General features: G+C 37.5%; 1 protein-coding gene across 3 annotated transcripts in view; it reads right to left on the bottom strand.

Moving 5' to 3' along the window:
* Positions 1 to 20,336, bottom strand: part of SGCD (sarcoglycan delta) — a 910,945-nt gene that overhangs the window by 375,357 nt on the left and 515,252 nt on the right. The window contains exon 1 of one of the 3 annotated variants that reach the window (XM_038534932.1): positions 1,790 to 1,810. The exons of 1 other annotated variant lie outside the window; for it this stretch is intronic. The gene's annotated coding sequence lies outside the window, so the exon portion shown is untranslated. Of the gene's footprint in view, positions 1 to 1,174; positions 1,444 to 1,789; positions 1,811 to 20,336 lie in introns of those variants that run through there. One more of the 3 variants, XM_038534930.1, reaches the window with a different exon arrangement.

A 20,336-nucleotide genomic window follows, 5' to 3' on the forward strand; every position in this document is an offset into this window, starting at 1 on the left:
CCTTTTATTCTTCATTCACCCATTAATCTTTACTATTAGCTACTCGCAGAGAGATTTTAACGCTGAAGTAAACACACACCTGAATCCATTCATTCATCTACTTCCCCAAAGAGACTCTTGGCCAAGCCCCCTTTGGAGAACACCAGGGCTGTCACTGATTGCTCTGCCAGTAATCACAGAGCTGTAGTGAGATTTAGTCTAGCCCTTTCTGAGCCAAACCACTTTCTTAAATGCAGTTATGCTGTGTATCTTCTACATGCTGAACATAGACTAAGGCAGAACTTTCCTGGGGGAAGGGGGTAAAAATCTATATTGCATTATAGCTGATATGCATGGGAAAGGATTATTTAAAATTTGTGGAGTCTCTTAAAGCACTCTTTTCCGGTAGGGTGCAAAATCAAAATCAATGAACTAAAATTCCCACCATAACATTTCTATCTTTTAACAATGATTTTGAATGAACTACTGTTTTCTGTTATTCTTTGATTCTATTTCCAAAATACAGACAGACTGTTTCAGGGTAAAACTGCCAGTTACTTTTCAACTCAGAAAAGTTGAAAATTATCATAGAAACAGAATTACAAATGTTGATCCAGCATATTTCTGGGCAAACACAGCACTGGGCTCCTTAATGACAGCCCAAATCCCCTATAATAATAAAAGTTGCCAAGAATACGGGCACACGTATCTGCTCCCATACTCTGAAAGTATAACCCAAGATAGAAACTTCAAACTCTGATTCCTTCCTCGAATGAAAGCTATTTTGTGCTGAAAATGCCCCTCTCAAAAACTCTCACGAAGCAAAGAACACAATTTCGTCTAAAATGATCTTTTCTGCCCATGAACTGTCCTTCCATGCAGGGAAGTTACAGAAGCCTGGAGCGGGGTGACCATACAAGAACATACTTTGCCTTCTCCTATTTGTGTTGCCGGCTAAACCCTAACTTTCCAAAGTGTCTCTGCCCTGCTGAAAATCCGATCTGGAAGAGGGCTGGGGGAGAAAAAGGATTAGCACTAGCACTCAGTGATGGAATTCTAACTTGTACACACACACACACACATGCACACACACACATGCACGCACGCACAAACTCAGGGTACTTGCACACCAAACAGCAGGCTGAGAAAGTGAAGAGAAGCTTGGAAATACAGGAACTGAAGAGCAGGGCCCTACCTCTCCCGTCTGCTCCACAAAGCGGCTGAGGAAAAGCACCCGGAGCCCCCGAGCACGGGGCGGCTCTGGAGGAGGCGGCGGCTCAGCCCGCCAGCGGGAGCAGGCCCAGCCTGCGTTCAGGAGCTGCCCCAGTCAGATTTTCCAACTGCAGAATTGCAGCCAAGTCCCTGCCCATGCCTGAAGAATTTCCTGAACAGCATTCCCGTTCTTTTTCTGCCTGCTTTGAAACCGTACTCTGTCTGGACTTCAATACGGCTTTGTCAGGCCAACTCGGAGCCACTGGGCTGTCTCCAGCGATCAATGGGAAACACATGTGTCAAGCACAGACCCGCTCCCCAGCGGCAGCGGGCCCACGGCTTCTGCCGGGCTCATATGCACAACCCCAAAGGAGAGAGCTTCTAGGACCAACTCTGATCGTTCAGCCATTCTCCAGGTTCTGCTCTGCGGTGCTAGGTGCCCGGAGAGGAATCTCCTCCTCCCGCTCAACACTGCTCCTTTTTCACTTCTCCCACTGGCAGTCCCGGGCTAGCCCCCGTGAGCCCACTGAGTGCCTGCCAGCCCTGAAACCCAGCCTACCACAGCTGAGAAACATGAATCCTAATTTAATTTCCCTACCTGCCTCTGCCTCAGTCATTGCTCACCATTTCAATTGCTGGAGTGGGAACAATATTTTTAGCATTTCTACATTGGTTCAGTACTTCGGAGTTGCCCCCCCCCCCCCATCCTATTAGGTGCATCCAGTGCGGCTGCAACTAAAAATAATGCCATTATTTTTGGGCACTCTTGTTGCTCTCTGCTCTGTAACTGCACTGGTCCAGGAATGTAACATTTCACATGCTCTTCCAGATGTGCGATGGTTAGAGAAAATAGAAAGGAGAAAACAATGTGACTATAATCAGAGTATGTCCTAATTCTGTGCACCTGTGATTGCTTCTGGATGACACTCCATCAAGGTGTCCTGAGTACATTCTGCTGGATTGTGTGGGCTACCTTTGATATTTCCTCTTACCATGAAACAAGAGGAAACAAATGAGTTAATATTTTTTGTGTTAATATTTTACTTCCTGGGATCCCTGGGTGGCGCAGCGGTTTGGCGCCTGCCTTTGGCCCAGGGCGCGATCCTGGAGACCCGGGATCGAGTCCCACGTCGGGCTCCCGGTGCATGGAGCCTGCTTCTCCCTCTGCCTGTGTCTGCCTCTCTCTCTCTCTCTCTCTCTCTCTCTCTCTGTGTGTGACTATCATAAATAAAAATTAAAAAAAATATATTTTACTTCCTAAAAACGCACTCTAGTAGCAACTTATTTTAAAGAATGGGTTTGCCAGATTTTTTAAAATGTGTGTCCCTCAGGGGCTGTCGTAAATGATAGGATTTGGTGGCGTCTTGAGTTTAGCATCAAAGTGCAATGGGCACTTAGAGCAGGATTAGATTTTTGCCTTGGGAAGCAGTGTATGTGTGGTGGGGGAGGGGAGAATGTGCCTCTCTAAGGTCAGGATGCAATTACAGAATCAGAGAACTTTAGAGTTGGAAGGAACCCCAGAGACCATCCAATCCAAATTGTTTCTACCCTTCATTTTACAGAGGGAAATGAAGGCCCAGACAGATGAGATGACTCACCCAGAGTTGCAAAGACAGTTAATGCTGGATCTGAGGTTAGAAAATGGGATTTTGGCTAATTTTCTATGTGCTTTCTCCCGGCATCATGTGAGAAAGGCGATGACATCTGACCTTCACAGAAGTAGGCTTGTCATCAGTTGGCCTGGGTCTAATCTTCATTCTACTTCTCTTACCGGCTGTGAATCTTGGCTAGCTTACTTAGCCCCTGTGAACCTCAGTTTCCTGAATCCATAAAATGGAGACAATGGTGTACTCTACCTCATGGAATTGCTAAGGACTTGGTGAGATAACCCATGTAAAGTGGCCCATAAATTACATTAAATATCATACACTATATTTACTAAATGATGTGTTATTACAGAGCCTATAAATTTCAGCTTAGCTTTCTCCCAATGGAGCAAATATCAGACCCTTCCTCTTAACTAAAAAGCAAAAATTGTACTCTCACATCTAGTTTGAGTTCCTAAAATAAACCATTTGACTGACTAGTTTTCTGCCACTTTACCTTTACTAATAGGGGTCTATCACCTTAAACACAGAGAAGTTCCTTTTGCCTTAATGAAACATTAAGCCAACCATACAGCTACTTTTCGTTTATCCTGAAAACCTAACACTGAAGTCTTTCCTCAAGATTAACTCACAGGAAAGGAAAACAGTGAGACCAAGTCTGCAGTTAGTTACATGAGGCTGAACAAAGTGCCATTTGCAGAGGACTGGACCTTCTCTCTAAACCTTAAGAGCTCAAGATTACCATGCTAAAAACAGAAGACCATCAGTAATGCCCTAACATAACAACAATCACACACACACACACAATCCCATAAACTGACAGAGAAATCTTATTGAGGAAACAGCTGCAATAAATTCTAAAGAGTCAGATTTCTACCTGGGATTCCAGAGCCTTTGTCTTCTAGCCAACAGTAGCAAGTGGTTAATGAACTACTAGCTACTTATCATTCATGTTTGGTGTGCCAAACCACTTTTGCAGGAACAAAATAGGAGAAGAGGTTAATTTGGAGTGGTTTACAAATGTTTTAGGAATCAAATAAACAAACATAAAGCAACTGGAAAAAACAAGCTCAGACATATAAAAAGGCAGAACAATGGTGATGGGATTCAAAAGATGCTTCCCTAATATCTCCCCCCAGATATTTGCTGCATGGCTCATTTCAGTATGGGTATTTGGAGAAAGGTCAGTTATGACCTGGCCTCATTATTAGAGCTTGAAAATCCTGAAAAGTTGCTTAACTCTTCCAATGTTAAGAATAATCATCCAAAACTTGAAAATAAGGCCAAAAGAAAATCATGTTCATTCCAAGTTTCATGTGCCAATTGTGTAACATGCTCTCTCAAGAATTACCTAAGAGACACAGGAAACAACAGATGTTGGCGAAGGTGCTGAGAAAGGGGAACCCTCCTACACTACTAGTGGGAATGCAAACTGCTGCAGTCACTCTGGAAAATAGTATGGAGGTTCCTTAGAGAGATAAAAATAGAACTACTCATGACCCAGCAATTGCACCACTAAGCATACACCCAAAGGATACACAAATAACAGATTTGAAGGGGCACATGCACTCTGATATTTATAGCAGCATTATCAATACTAGCCAAACTATGGAAAGGGCCTATGTCCATCAACTGACGAATGGATACAGGAGATGTGGTGTGTGTGTACACACACACACACACACACACACACACACACACACACTGGAATATTACTTAGCCATCAAAAATAATGAAATCTTGCCATTGCAGCAACATGGATGGAGCTAGTGTGTATTATGCTAAGTGTAATTAGAGAAAGACAAATACCATACGATTTCACTCATATGTGGAATTTAGGAAACAAAACAGATGAACGTGCAGGGAAGGGAAAAAAGGAGAGAGAAGGAGGGAAACAATAGGCTTCTTAACAAAAGAGAACAAACAGTTGATGGAGGAAGGTGGGTGGGGGTTGGGCTATTGGGGGAATGGGTGTTAAGGAGGGCACTTGTGATGAGCACTGAGTGTTATATGCAAGTGATGAATCACTATATTCTACTTCTGAAACCAAAAGAAAAAAAAAAAGGAAAAAAATACCTAATGAACTACGAAATAAAGATCCCAAAATTAGTGAAGTTGCATTACCCTGCAGGCTTTGTCTATTAAAGATACAAATTATATCTTTCCAGGAGAAAAAATAATCCCAAGTGTGACGGTTTATTGCCCTATAAAACATTAATCAGTTTTTTACCCAATCTAGTAATCTTGTACTAACGTACTTTTACTAACACACCTATAAACAAAGAACTCCCTCAACTGTTCATGGAACCAACCTTACCATCATATGTACATCTTCATTAATTACTGAGTCAATTTTTTTACATCTTTTTACTTTATATTTGTAGAAGTCACATTTTTAACTTCTAAAAAGTATAATTTGATACAGTTTCATTTTCCTCATCTGCATGATGTGTGTTATAAATCTCACATGAGATAGTGCATAATAAAGCACTTAAGGTGTATGGCATATGGTAAATGTTCAAACCATGTAAGAGCTGCTATTAATACCATAATATTTGTTTTTCAGCTTTGTAAAAGACTCTAGAGATCGCTAGACCAGATCACTCAACAGTCATCTTCCTATTACATCTTCCAGTCCTTGCCCTTAGATCCTACAGGCCACCTTAGAATCCTTCCACAGATGTTAATCTCCTTGCTTTTCAGAGATTTCCTACTTTTAATGTTCTAAAATTCATAACTGAAATGCATCTCCCTGTAACACATACAGATTCTAAAGGTGCTAACCATAAAGGTCAGGTTAAAATTCTGACCTTAAGGATCAGATGAGCAAGAAAACTTCATTCTTAACTGGACCAAAAGCTCCAGGAGGACAAGAATTCTTGTCTGCACCATCTCCTGCCATTGTTTCCAATGTCTAACACTGGAAAGTAGTTGGACCTTATATTTACCCAATGAATGAATAAGAGCCTTTGACTTACTTGAAATCAGAGGACCAAAATCATCCTTTGTAAAGGATTATTTGATTACACTTTCAAGATATCTGCTGCCCCTGGATCATTTCTGCTCATTATGGTTCAGATTCCTTTTATCATCTTCTAGGAATGTTTTAGTGTGGCTAATTTCCTCTTGAAATTTGATCCTGAGAGGTGACAAACTTTTCAGGTGTGCTGGGTCTAATTTGGGGGCAGGGGAACAAATCTCTCACTTAAGAAGTTCATTTTCATTAAGGCAATTCACAATATTAGGTTTGGGGTGCAGAGGGGTGGTGATAACCTCAAGTCATACTAAAAAGCCAGCTTGCAGAGACTCTTTATCACAGGTGCTCCTACATCTCCTACCTGGTTTACATCTGCAATTCTCAAGCCTAGCTTTCTGTTAGAATCATCCAAGGGAGGTTTTAAAATGACCAGAGCAAGGGGCCCACACTTTGGTTCTACCTGAATGGAATAGGAACCTGGTAATCCAGGTGATTCTTGTACCAGCCGATTTAACATCACGAAGTTGCAGTGATAACTTTTATAACATAAACCTAATTGTGTCATTCTGTGAACTAAACTCCTTAAATGTCTTTCTTACCATTGCCTGAAAGGTAAAGACAGCAACTGTCACCAGGACTTGAAAGGCCTGGCTTTCTCTGGTTCCTTGTCTATGTACCCTGTCTTATCTGCTGCCACTGTCTCTTCTTCAAAGAGATCCTGTATCTTTCCACCTGAGAATCTTTTACAAAGCTGTTTTCTCCTTCTGGAAAGATTTTTCTTTTTCATGGAACTTACCTTCACTCTCATGTTTTCAGCTCTTTAACTCCTATTCAACCTTCAAATTTATACTCCATTATCATTTCTTCTGGGATTTAATTATCTCTGAACACCCAGAACCAACAGCCTCCTGCTACACAGGCCCCAAAACCAGTACTTACCATGGATGTGATTACATATTTATTTGTATTTTTACTTGATTCATGTCAAAATGTCCTGATAGAAAATGATTATTTTCCAAGAGAGCAGAAACTGCTTACTCTGTACTGTGTCCTATTTCTTCCCACCACACCTTGCTAATAGCAAATGCACAATAGGTATTTTTAAGTGAATGCAGGTTCTTTTTTTTTTAAACCCAAGACCAAGAAGGTACATACAACTCCATTTTCTTTACCTTGAGTTTTCAGACTTCATTTAATCTTTCTGACAGGTTAAGATATTGTATTGTACTTTGGATACTGAGTTCTCTTACCAATGTAAATACTTCTCAAAACTAACAAGCCCTTTGTAAGACTTTGTGAGAGATTACCAAATCAGATTCCTGGCAAAGACGTTAAGGTCTGAGGTACAAGGCAGGATGGCTATGATTACAGGGGACAGTGTTTGCTGTGTCAGGGCAGGTTAAACTGAGATACTACTGCAGGGCCATCATGAGGCACAAAGTAGTCAATGGCACAAATATGAAAAGAGGCATTCACCAGGAACCTTCTGATTATAGCAGTCAAAACTCATCCAAAGTACCCTAAGGAAAAAAGGGGGTAGGGGGTTCCTAAATCATGTAACTCTAACCCCAAGAGATGAATCATAGGTGGGATGGAGTGCAGCAGTTAAAATACAATGAAGGCTCTATCTCCCCTTCTTCTCTAGGCTTCTCTTGGTTTAATTCTCACTTTTGCTCTCTCTGTTGGGTAGTAAGATGTCCACAGGTGGTCTCAAGCTCACTTCCATAGGAAAAGTAAAAGATCTTTTCCAGAAAAGGATTCTAAGCTTGAGCTGCACGTTAATCCCTGAACAAATCTTTATGACGAGGGAATGAGGTCCTCATGTTGGCCATATTGGGCTCATATGATAGTCCTGGGGACTAAAAGGAAGCAATCAGCAAAATCTGCACCACATGAACTGAGTAGACCAACTTGGGAATTGAGAAAAAATGAAGACAGACAGAAGTCCCACGTGTGCTGTGGATGATAGGGCACCAAGACATGTTCATAATCTCACCCAAGTTCTTGAAAAAACATTGTGATGCAATATTTAATTAAAGGATAGGAAAGTATGTAGTATAGACAAGCCAAAGACAGTTGAAATTGATTTAAACTAATAGCAGGTAATTATGACAGTAACATTATGCCAGCCATTCATTTCACAAATAATACCTGATGCAAAATTACACTCAGCCAGCTTTAGCTCTTTGAAACAGAACAATCCAACCATGTTTTTCACTGGCCAAAGGCAATATTATGTGGTTTATTTAGAAGAGACTTTTTCTGTGAAGGAAGTCTGGCTCAGTGACAAATCAGTGACCCACAGTTTTGAGAATATCTCCATTGGCCAGACATAGTGTCTAAGAAGAAGTCATTTTCTGCTTTGGAAATTCAAATATATGCACGGTACAAAATGAAGGATTCTCAAGCTATGTCAGTATTTTGAAAAGGAATTGACACACTTGATAATTAATATGACTACCAATAAAACATGCCATAAATATATCTTTTTAAAAAACTTAGTTAAATACAGTAAAGCAAATACTGGTATAATTACACAGATGGTCCCATGTATTATTTCCCTTTCAGCAAAAAACACTGATCAATTCATCAAAAATCCTTTCTGGTCCATAATTTCTCATTGTATTATAGGCTTGCTGAAAGTAAAACTCTGGAAATATCGCATTTTTATTTGGAAATAAAATTTATTGATCAATAAAGATGGGCCAGACTTCATGATAGGTACCCCATACTAGGCAAAATAAATAAGGCCTGTACTTGGAAAATATGAGCACTGCTCATCTTTATTTTTATAGTCCCATCAGTGCTCAGTGGTACAAAATATAACTGCTGGATACAGGAATTCCAAGCTAATTATAAGCCCTCTGAATGAGGAGTACTGCTTGAAATCAAAAGCCAATCTCCAAAATCCCCAAAATTCAACACCAAATTCCAGCAACTGTGCACCAAAAAAATTAAAAGTTGCCAACAGGAAAAAATGCAGTGTTATACATTTCTAATTATTTGATCTTTAGAAGGAATTCATTTACATATATGAAAATGACATAGTTGGGCAAACTCCCAGCCAGCATGTGTCTCATATATAACAGTTGCTTTATAACTGTTTAGTGTTTTACTAATAATGAACATTGCTAGTGATAAATAAGATTCTGATGCTGCTAACAAAAAGCTGAGGGAGTTCATCACCACTAAACCTGCCTTGCAAGAAATGATAATCAGAATTGAGGTAGAAACAAAAGGATGATAGCTAACAATGTGAAAAATGGAAGTAAAAAATAACTGATAAACGGAAATACATAGTCAAAGTCAGAATACTCTAATACTACGATGGTGGCACACAAAAAAATGCCTCTTAGCTCTCATTTCAAAATTAAAAGATAAAAGCATTGAAAACAGCTATAGCTACAATAGTTTGTTAATTGATGAACAATATAAAAATGTCAAGTATGACACCAAAAGCTTAAAATGGGGGGAGAAGTAAAAGCATAGAGTGATTTTGTATGCATTTAAAGTTAAGTAGTTATCACCTTAAAATAGGCTATTATAACTATAAGATGTTTTTTATAAGCTATGTGGTAAAGAGAAAAAAAAACTCTACTAGATACACAAAAGATAAAAACGAATCAAAGCACACTATCACACACATACATCATAAAAGGAGACAGTAAGACAGGAAGAACAAAGGAACTAAAAAAATTAAAAAGTGTCAAAAAAAAACAACAAATAATAAGTCTCTACCTATCAACAATCACTTTAAATGTACATGAATTAAATTCTCTAATAAGGAGACACAGAATGGCTGGATAGACAGAAAAAGACAAGATGCAGCAATACGCTGCTGGCAAGAGATTCATTTTAGCTTTAAGGATATACATATGTATATGTACATATACATATAGTGAAGGGACTGAAAAAAGATACTCCATATAAACAGCAACCAAAAGACATCAGGAGTGATTATAGTCACATAAGACAAATAGATTTCTAGTCAAAATCTGTTACAGAAGACAAAGTCACTATATAATAATAAAGAGGTCTATTTAATTATCAGAATATAACAATTGTAAACATATATACACCCAACATTGGGACATCTAAATATGTAAGGGTAAAACTATTAACAGAACTTCTGAGAGAAATAAACAGCAATACAATAATAGCAGATCTTCAATACTCCACTTTCAATAATGAATAAATTATCCAGACAGAAAATCAATAAGGAAACAGTGGTTTTGAATAACATTATAAGTCAAATGGACCCAACAGACATACACAGAACATTTCAGCCAGCAGCAAAATACACGTTCTTCTCCTGTGTACATGGAACATTTTCCAGGATATATCATATGTTGGGTCATAAAACTAGTCTTAATAAATTTAAAAGGATTAAATAAATATCAAGTAACTTTTCTGACCACAATGGTACGAAATTCAAAATCAGTAACAGGGGTTGCCTGGGTGGCTCAGTCAGTTAAGCATCCAACTCTTGATTTCAGCTCAGGGTTGTGAGATTGAGCCCCATGTTAGGCTCAGTACTTGATGTAAAGCCTACTTAAGATTCTCTTTCTCCCCCTCTGCCCCTCCCCCCTCTTGCACAAGTGCTCTCATCTTCTCTCTCTCTCTCTCTCTCTCTCTCTCTCTCTCTCTCTCTCTCTCTCTCCCCCCCCCCCAAAAAAAATCAATAACAAGATAAAAACTGAAAAACTCTCACACATATAGAAATTAAACACACTCCTGAGGAACTAATTGGTGAAAGAAGAATTCAAAAGGAAAAACAAAAAAGTATCTTGAGGCAAATAATAACAGAACCACAACATACTAAAATTTATAGGATGCAGGAAAGCAATTCTTTTTTTTAATAAAGATTTTTTTTATTTATTCACAAGAGACACAGACTCCCACGGGGAGCCTGATGTAGGACTCTATTGGGGCTCCAGGATCACACCATGAGCCACCCAGGGATCCCAGGAAGGCAATTCTTAGAGAAAAGTTTAGAGTGCTAAATATCTATATTAGGGGTAAAAAATCTCAAACAACCTAACTTTAAACATAAAGGGACTAGAAAAAGAACAAACTAAGCCCAAAGTTAACAGAAGGAAAGAAATAATAAAGATTTTAACACATATAAATGAAAGACCAGAAAAACAATAGAAACAGCAATGAAACTTTTTTTTCAAAAAAAAAAAAAAAAAAAAAAAGAGGGATCCCTGGATGGCTCAGTGGTTTGGCGCCTGCCTTTGGCCCCGGGTGCGATCCTGGAGTCCCGGGATCGAGTCCCACATCAGGCTCCCGGCATGGAGCCTGCTTCTCCCTCTGCCTTTGTCTCTGCCTCTCTCTATCATAAATAAATAAATAAATAAATAAATAAATAAATAAATAAATAAATAAATAAATAAATAATCTTTTTTTTTTAAAAAAGGAAAACTGAGAAACACTTAGCTAGACTAACATAGGACAAAAAGGGACTCAGATAAATAAAACAATAAATCAAAGAGGAGATATTACAACCAATCTTACAGAAATACAAAGGATAAGAGACCATAATGACCAAGTATGCACACAAACAAACTGGACAACCTCAAAGAAATAAATTCCTAGAAACATATGACCTACCAAGAATGAATCATAAAGAAAGAGAAAATCTGAACAGAGTAATTATTAGTGAAGAGAATGAAGTAGTAATCAAAACTTCTAACAAAGAAAAGCCTGGGACCAGATGATTTCATGGGTGAATTTTGCCAATCCTTAGCAACCCTTTCCAAAAAATTAGGGAGGGAGCACTTCCAAACTTATTTAACGAGTCCAGCATTACCCTCAAACCAAAGCCAGATAAGGCCACTGCAAGCAAAGAAACTTACAGGCCAAAATCCCTGATTAACAGAGATGTAAAAAATCCCCAACAAAATATAAGCAAACTGAACTCAACATCATATTAAAAGGACCATATACTATGATCAAGTGGGATTCATCCCTGGGATGCAAGAATGGTTCACCACAATAAATTAATGAATTTGATATACCCACTAATAGAATAAAGGATAAAAATCATATGATGATCTCAATAAATACAGAAAAAGCATTTGATGAAAATTCAGTATGCTTTCAGGATAAAAGCTCAACAAATTAAATATAAAAGCAATGTACCTCCACATAATAAAGGCTGCATATAACAAGTCTATAGTCAACATGACACTCAACAGCGAAAAACTGAAAGCTTTCCCTTAAAATTAGGAATAAGACAGGGGTGCCTAACCAGAGGGGAGGGGGTTGAAGGACAGGGAAATGGGTGAAGGGGAATGTGAGATACAGGTTTTCAGTTTTAAGTTATGGAATAAAGAAGTCATGGAAATAAAAGGTATAGGATAGGGAAAAGAGTTAAAGGTGTTACAATAGTGATAACTACAATAGCATGGTGACAGCTGGTAGATACACTGGTGGTGAGCAAAGCATCATGTACTGAGTTGTTGGTCACTGTGTTGTATACCTGAAACTAAAATAACATCAGGTGTCAACTATACTTGAATAAATCAGAGGGCTCCACTCTAAAAAAAACAAAACAAAACAAAACAAAAAACAAAAAACAAAAAAAAAAAAACCAAAAACAAAAAACACAAGACAAGGGTGCCCACTTGTAATAAACAGATTAAAGTCCTAGCCATAGTAATTAGGCAAGAAAAAGAAATAAAAGTCATCCAAATTGTACAGGAATAACTTAAACAGTATTGTTTGAAGATGACATAATCTTATGTATATTGTTTTCTTATCCTGAAGATTGTGACAAAAAAAAATTGTTAGAATAAATTCAGTGAAGTTGCAGTATACAAAATCGATACACAAAAATCAGTTGTATTTATATACACTAACAAGTGATCGAAAATTAAGATAATAATCTGAATTACAATCACTAAAAAGAATAAAATGCTTAGAAACAAATTTAACCAAGGAAATGAAAGATGTAAATACTAAAAAATACAAAACACTGATAAAAGAAACTGAAAAAGAAAAAAATAAATGGAAAGATACAGGTTTATGGTTTGGAAAAATTAATCTTGTTAAGATATCCATACTGCCTAAGGCATTCAGCTTATCTAATTAATCCTTATCAATATTCCAATGATATTTTTTACAGAAATAGAACAAATAATACTAAAATTTGTACAGAATCATGAAAAGCCCTGACAAACCAAAGCAGTGTGAGACAGAAGGACAAAGATGGAGGTATCACACTTCCTGATTTCAAACTATACTATAGAGTTGTAGTAATGAAAACAGTATGTAATGGAATAAAAACAGATGCACAGAACAATGGAGCAGAAAAGAGCACATAAATAAACCCACACATATACAGTCAACTAATCTTTGAAAAGGCCGTGAGGAATAGGATATTCTCTTCAATAAATGGGGCTGAGAAAACTGGATATCCATATGCAGAATGAAATTGAACTTAAACTTGTGTCTAAACAAAAATTAATTCTAAATGGATTAAAGACTTAAATTTCATACCTGACAAGGTAAAACTCCTAAAGGAAAACATAGGGGAAAACCTCCTTTACTTTGGTCCTGGCTGCGATTTCACGGATAGGGCATTAGAAGCACAGGCAACAAAAGTAAAAATAAACAAGTGGGACTACATCAAACTAAAAAGCTTCTGTATAGCAAGTAAAATAAAATGGCAGCCTATGAAATGGATGGAAACATTTGCAAACCATTCATCTGGTCAAGAGTTATTATCTAAAGTATATAAGGAGTTTATGAAACTCAGTAGCAAAACACAACATGACTAAAAATTGGGCAAGACCTGAGCATACATTTTTCCAAAGATGATATACAAATGGTCACACATATGAAAAGCTGCTCAATGTCACTCATCAGGGAAATGCAAATCAAAACCACACTGAGAGAGAAGTTTACCAGTCTGGATGGCTATTATCAAAAAGACAAGTGTTGGTGAGGGTATGATGAAAAGGGTGCCCTTGGACAGTGTTGGTGAGAACATGAGCTGATTCAGCTATTATGGAAAACATTAACAATTTCACCCCAAAATTGAACATATAATTGCCTTATAATCCGGCAATCACAATTCTGGGTATGTATACCAAGGAAATTATATCAAGGTCTTGAGGAGGTATCTGCACCTTCATGTTCATTGTACCCTTATTCACCACAGCAAAGACTCAAAAACAATCTAAGTGTCCAGAGGTGGATGAATGGACAAACCTGGAGGACACTGTGCTAAGTGAAATAAGCCAAAAACAGAGAGACATATATCACATGATCTCTCATATATGTTGAGTCCAGAAAAGTCAAACTTTCAGAAGCCATTAGTAGAATGGTGACAATTAATAATACTGCATTTTACACTTGAAACTTGCTAAAAGGGTAATCTTAAGTGTTCTCAACACACACGCACACACACACATACACACACACGGTAACTACATGAGGTGATGGATGTGTTAGTTCGATTGTAGTAATTATTTTGCAATGTATAGGTATAAAAAATCATCATGTTGTATAACTTAAATAGATACAATTTTTTGTCAATTATACTTCACTAAAGCTGGGGGAAAAACACAAACCAAATATTCTAGTATCATTTTTGTAATAGATTGCAGAAAAAATAATTTTACATAATTTTTAAAGCTCACAAATGGTGGGCCGTCACATATTCTGATCTAGAAGGAGACCAGGGATCATCGGGTCCAACTTTTTCATCACTTACATGAAAAACTAATACTTGAGTAACATGATGAAAATCATGGAGATGGGTAATATAGGAGTTGGCAAAAGATGCACATTTTCTAGGGCAGCCCAGGTGGCTCAGCAATTTAGTGCCACCTTCAGCCCAGGGCCTGATTCTGGAGACCCGGGATCAAGTCCCACGTCGGGCTTCCTGCGTGGAGCCTGCTTCTCCCTCTGCCCTGTGTCTCTCATGAATAAATAAATAAAATCTTAAAAAAAAAAAGATGCACATTTTCTGATACCTCTCTTGCCTCCTAGAACCAATGATGTCATTCAAAGACATGGTTCACTCTTCCACTTCTTCACTTGGGTAATTTTTGCTGGGAGTCTGGTATTAAAATACAGTTTGTGCACCAAGTTGCATTGTCTGGTTATCTACTTTTCTCTTTACCTTTGCTTATGCATTTTAAGAATGTCTAAGTATTGTGTTAATAAAACTAAATGGAAATAAATAAGGCCATTTGAAAAATTAAAACATAAGTCCAAAGATAAAATGCTATCTTTCTAAGTTAAACGCAGGCAAACATTGTCTTATGTACCTACAACCTTGCCCTTAACACAGTAAGGGCTCATTAATTATCTGTGGAAATGGATGGAAGTGAAACACTTCTGTAACTTCAGTGGATGGCAGGGTTCAATGACAAGGTGATTTTCCCCAAAGCTTCCATCTTGATCATCTTCAACAGCCCTTTAATATCCTGACTCTCATCTCTTGTAATTAGCAGAAACTATTAGAAGCAATAGACTGGGCCAATCTGGCTGAACTGCATTACTACCCCATCTTAGAGAATAGCATAGAGTATTGATGTAACAGATTTGTAGAAAGAAACCTTAGGAACATGTACTTAGTGGTTGCGGTGACATACCCTGCTCCTCATTCCCCAAACTGGGAAGCAGAAGAATCATAAACACCAAATAGATGGAAATAGAAATTCACAAGTCAGCATAAAAAGGCAAATTGGCTACCTAATCAGTGTATTCATCCCCAACTATACTACTATCTAATGAAAGAATGTGGTATTCAAAAGGTCATCTATGGATTCATAGAAGAAAAGAGAGCCTCCAAAGGAGAAAAGTAGGTGGAATTCATTCCAACACTGAATGAAGGAGTCTTAGTCAACGGGCTGTAGTCTCATTTGACGAGTGGCCATTCTATGCCAGGCTGTGGAGAGATGACTGATATAAAGTAGATGGGGTCCTTACCCTCAAGGCATTTATAGTCTTTGCTGGGAGAACTCTGTCCTTTGATGCCACTGGTGATGCTGCCTCTGTTGGGCTAACAGCCTGCTGCCATGAAAAAATTCTTTCTATCTAACTCTTTTTGATTTCCAGTATATTAATTTTCTTTCTCATTATATTCCCTTTCTATGTAGACTTTCTAAAGGGAGGGAAGATGTAGCTCTCTCGATCTACACATCACTTATTTTTCATTGCAAATTTACAAATTGGTATTTTTAATGTAAACCTTAATCTCATGAGTTTGGTTACAGGGAGTCTGCAATTGATAGATAAAACCTCTCTTGCTGAGCTGATAGAATCAGCTGCCTAAGACTGAAGTTATGAGAGACATTCTGTGAAGACTCTAAGGAAAATACTAACCCCATGAATAATCACTATAACATCTATAAATTTCCATGCCTAGATTGTAGAATAATGAATTGGCAAAGGTTTATATTTATAGTTAGAGAAATGGGTCAATTCTTTCGGCACTCCATTTAACACATTTATAAGAGATCGTGGGAACTGAGCCACTTCATTTAATCCTAAGATACTATCATACATCAATATTTTATTTTCAAGAAACATTTAAAGATTCTAGTTTCAGATGAGCTACAGCAGCACTGAGGCTCCACGTAAAAGGTGAAGTCAACCTTCTTGGGTTTGTAGTGATATAATACTGTCAATAAAATTTTCTCCATTTTTTAGGAACTTACGCCAAAATACAAACATTTACATTCTGAATAAATGCTTTTGAGGTTCTGGACAGATTTTTTTAAAGTTCATTGCATTTCAAGACTTTCTGTGAGTACTCTGTTGAATTTGAAACTGTAGTCTTTTAGTTTTAATGCCATGAATTTCAAAGTATTTTTACACCTAGCTATATGAAATTGAATTAGGGGAAAATTTCTACTTGCCATCGTGTTTATGATTTGCAGGAGTCAGAATTTCTTTTCCCTGGGATGCAATTCGACAGAGGTGCATTATCATCCTAGTGCTGTTACTCTTAGCCAGCAGAAGATGGGAAGTTACATAGCCTCTCTTATCCTTGAGTCCTCATGTATAAAGTAGGAAGAAGAGCAGCCAGCCCATGACACTGTACATAGGTGTAGCAAAATAATATCAGTAAAAGTGGCTTGAATATACATAGCAACAACTAACAAGCACTGAGTGCTTACTGTGGTTCTGCTTAGTAAGTGCACAAATATTAGTAGATATTGTTAAATTCTGCATGGGGATTTTTTTTTTGAGCTATCCCATTATTTAGCATTTCCATTCAGAATATAGGTATGCTTTGGTAGCAAGAAACTACTTTCAAAATAAAATAGTCTACTATTACTTTTGCTAACTTCATAGTGACTTAATACAATTTCATTTCATCATAATGTAGTGGGTCCATTTATAGGCCTAAGCTCATTGTTATAACTATATAAAGCAGAAACTATGTCATTCTAGTTTACTTATTAAGTAAGAAGATCATATTTATACCAATTCCTCAATGGATCCTCCCTTAAAACCTAGTTTATAACCAGGCCTTCAATATCACTCATCTGAGTTTGGGCCACCACTTTCCGTCTCTGTCTCCAATCAGCCTCTTAACAGTGCATTCTTTCTTTTTTTAATAATCCAATTAAAAAATGGACAGAAGACAGCAACAGACATTTCTCCAAAGAAGACATCCAGATGGTCCACAGACACATGAAAAGATGCTCAACATCACTCATCATCAGGAAAATGCAAATCAAAACTACAATGAGATATCACCTCACACCTGTCAGGTTGGCTAAAATTAATAACACAAGAAACAACAGATGTTGGTAAGAGGAACGGTCTTACACTGTTAGTGGGAATACACACTGGTGCAGCCACTACGGAAAACAATATGGCGGTTCCTCAAAAAGTTAAAAATAGGACTACCCTATGACCCAGCAATTGCAGTAATGAGTATTTACCCCAACAATTCAAAATCACTAATTCAAAGGGATACATGCACCCCTATGTTTCTTACGGGACTACTAACAATTGCCAATTTATGCAAGTAGCCCTCATTTCCATTGATTAATAAGTGGATAAAGATGTGTACACACACGCACATACATACACTGAAATACTATTCAGCCATAAAAAGAATGAAATCTTGCCATTTGCAACAACACAGATGGAGCTAAAGAGTATAATGCTAAGCAAAAGAAGTCAGTCAGAGAAAGACAAATACCATGCAGTTTCATCCATATGTGTAACTTAAGTAACCAGATGAACAAAGGAAAAAAAAAGAGACAGATAAAACAAGAAATACTCTTAACTATAGAGAACAAACTGATGGTTGCTAGAGGGGATGTGGGTTGGGGAATGGGTAAAACAGGTGATGTGGATTATGATGTACACTTATGATGAGCAGAGTCATGTACAGAATTATTGAATCACTATATTGTACACCTGAAGCTAATGTAACACTATATGTTAACAATACTGGAATTAAAGTTTTACCTAAATAAAAAAATCATTCTTTAATCTTTAGACACTGTAAGTTTCACTCTTGGCATAAATAATTCAAAGCTTCTCATTTCCCTTAGGATACAATGTGAAGTTCCTAACATGGCTTACAAGATATTGGATGACCTGGACCTTGTACCTCCTGTGTGACATCCGAGGAAACAGTTTACAGGTCCCCTCTTGTAGGAAGCTATGTCTTTCTTCTCCTCCTTATGCACTCTGCTCTATCTTAAGTCCCCTGTTCTAGGCTCCAAAAAAATTCGATTCCTTTATTGTCATACTACTTGCCATTCTTTATTGTTATTGCTTGGTTGTCTGACTGTTCAGCTACACTGTCAGCTCTTGAGGACATGCACATCTGTCCAGTTTACCAGTTCTCACAATAGCCACCACACTGTCTGAGCCAGAGTAGACACTATAGTAGTTGCTAGAAGAAGGAAGAAGGGAGGAGCTGAAAACTATGCTCAGAAATAGTACTGGTTGATCAGAAATCTTAATATAAAATAGTATTTATAATACGGTTAATTTTATTCATAAAGTTTAATCTGAAAATTTTGATTTACTCTGGAAAGCCGCTATACTAACCGCTGTCCCACTAATGCCAGGTAAATGTTCATTTACTCCGTCCTCTGTCTGAACACCTAAAGTGCTTACTGATCAATGAAATTTCCACTGAACTTAATTCTCTGGCTTAGGCTTTGTAGACTAAGTTTCAAAATAAAACTTGCAAACTGCTACGTTAATTAATACCCTAAATACTGTATTTAAATAAATACTGTATCCTTGAAGTTCAACTGAAGTAAACTCTAAATACTGTATCCTTGAAGTTCAACTGAAATAACCTCTAAATACTGTATCCTTGAAGTTCAATTGAAATAAACTCCTCACCAATACAGTGACCCTTCTCTAGACTGAAATTTTGATGTTTAATTAATTTGAAATTTTTGACTAAATTGGCTTTTTCCCCTAAGAACTCTTTGCTGTATGGAATTATGGAGAACCTAAGACATCTCATCACCGATTCAGTGATTATAGATTTGCCAGTTCTGAAGAGTTTCATGAAACATTAGCCAAGACTTCCAGGATGTATGGCAAGATGATGCTAGAACACCCCAAAGTGTTAAGAACCAACTTTATAAGCCATTGACATAACATCCTTCAGCCCTTCAGACTCGCAGAGCTTTATCACTTCAAAACTGATTTCCACAGCCATTCTGAGATACTCAGCTTTATTTCGGGAAACTTGACCTTATAGGACATTACATTTTGTAACCAGAATTGAATAGGATGCACAGACTCTTTTAATTAACATAATATTTACATATAATCCTAGCAGCCAAAATTTATTGAGTGCCCACTGTGTGCCAGATGCTTTAATTATAGTATCTCTCTTCATCTCCTGAAAACCCTATGTGGTTAGTCCGATCTCAGAGTTTGGCAGACATTTTCTGTAAAGGGTCAGAAAGGAAATATGTTAGGCTTTGCAGGCTGCACAGTCTGTGTTGCTATATTCCTCAGCTCTGCAGTTATGGCAGGAAAGCAACTGTGGATAATGCATAAATGAGTAGGCATGTCTCCTTCCCATCAAACTTTTTTTCTTATGAGCATTGACATTTTAATTTCATACATTTTTTTGTGTGCATCAAGAATTTTTTTTTCTTTTTTCATTTTGTTTCAATTACTTTAAAACATAAAAACCATTCTTTGTTCATGAACCTTAAAACACAGCACGGGCTAGATTTGGCCCAGGGAAGGCCATGATTTGCCAACCTCTGCATTATCAAAATATTTGGAGCAGAGGACTGAAGCTCAGAGAGACAGTTACTAATAAGCAGAGAGATAATTCTGACTAGATGGCTCCTTCTCCTTTTGATTCATGTGCTCTGTGTTACAGTTTATACTTAATATAAAGGCTAAAATTTTCCCTAACCAAGATCTTAACATGACTGACAAATAAGTGGATTATGAACGAGCTGATAGCTTTCTTCTTCAAGTAACAATGAATTCAGCCACAGACTATTATCTTTAAGGGGAGCTTTTTGTCTCATTTGGAAAGGAAATGGTTCCAGCAAATCAAAACTAATAAATTATGCTTATATTTATTTATT

Source organism: Canis lupus, chromosome 4 (genome assembly GCF_011100685.1).
Source record: "Canis lupus familiaris isolate Mischka breed German Shepherd chromosome 4, alternate assembly UU_Cfam_GSD_1.0, whole genome shotgun sequence".
In the NCBI taxonomy this organism is placed as follows: domain Eukaryota; kingdom Metazoa; phylum Chordata; class Mammalia; order Carnivora; family Canidae; genus Canis; species Canis lupus.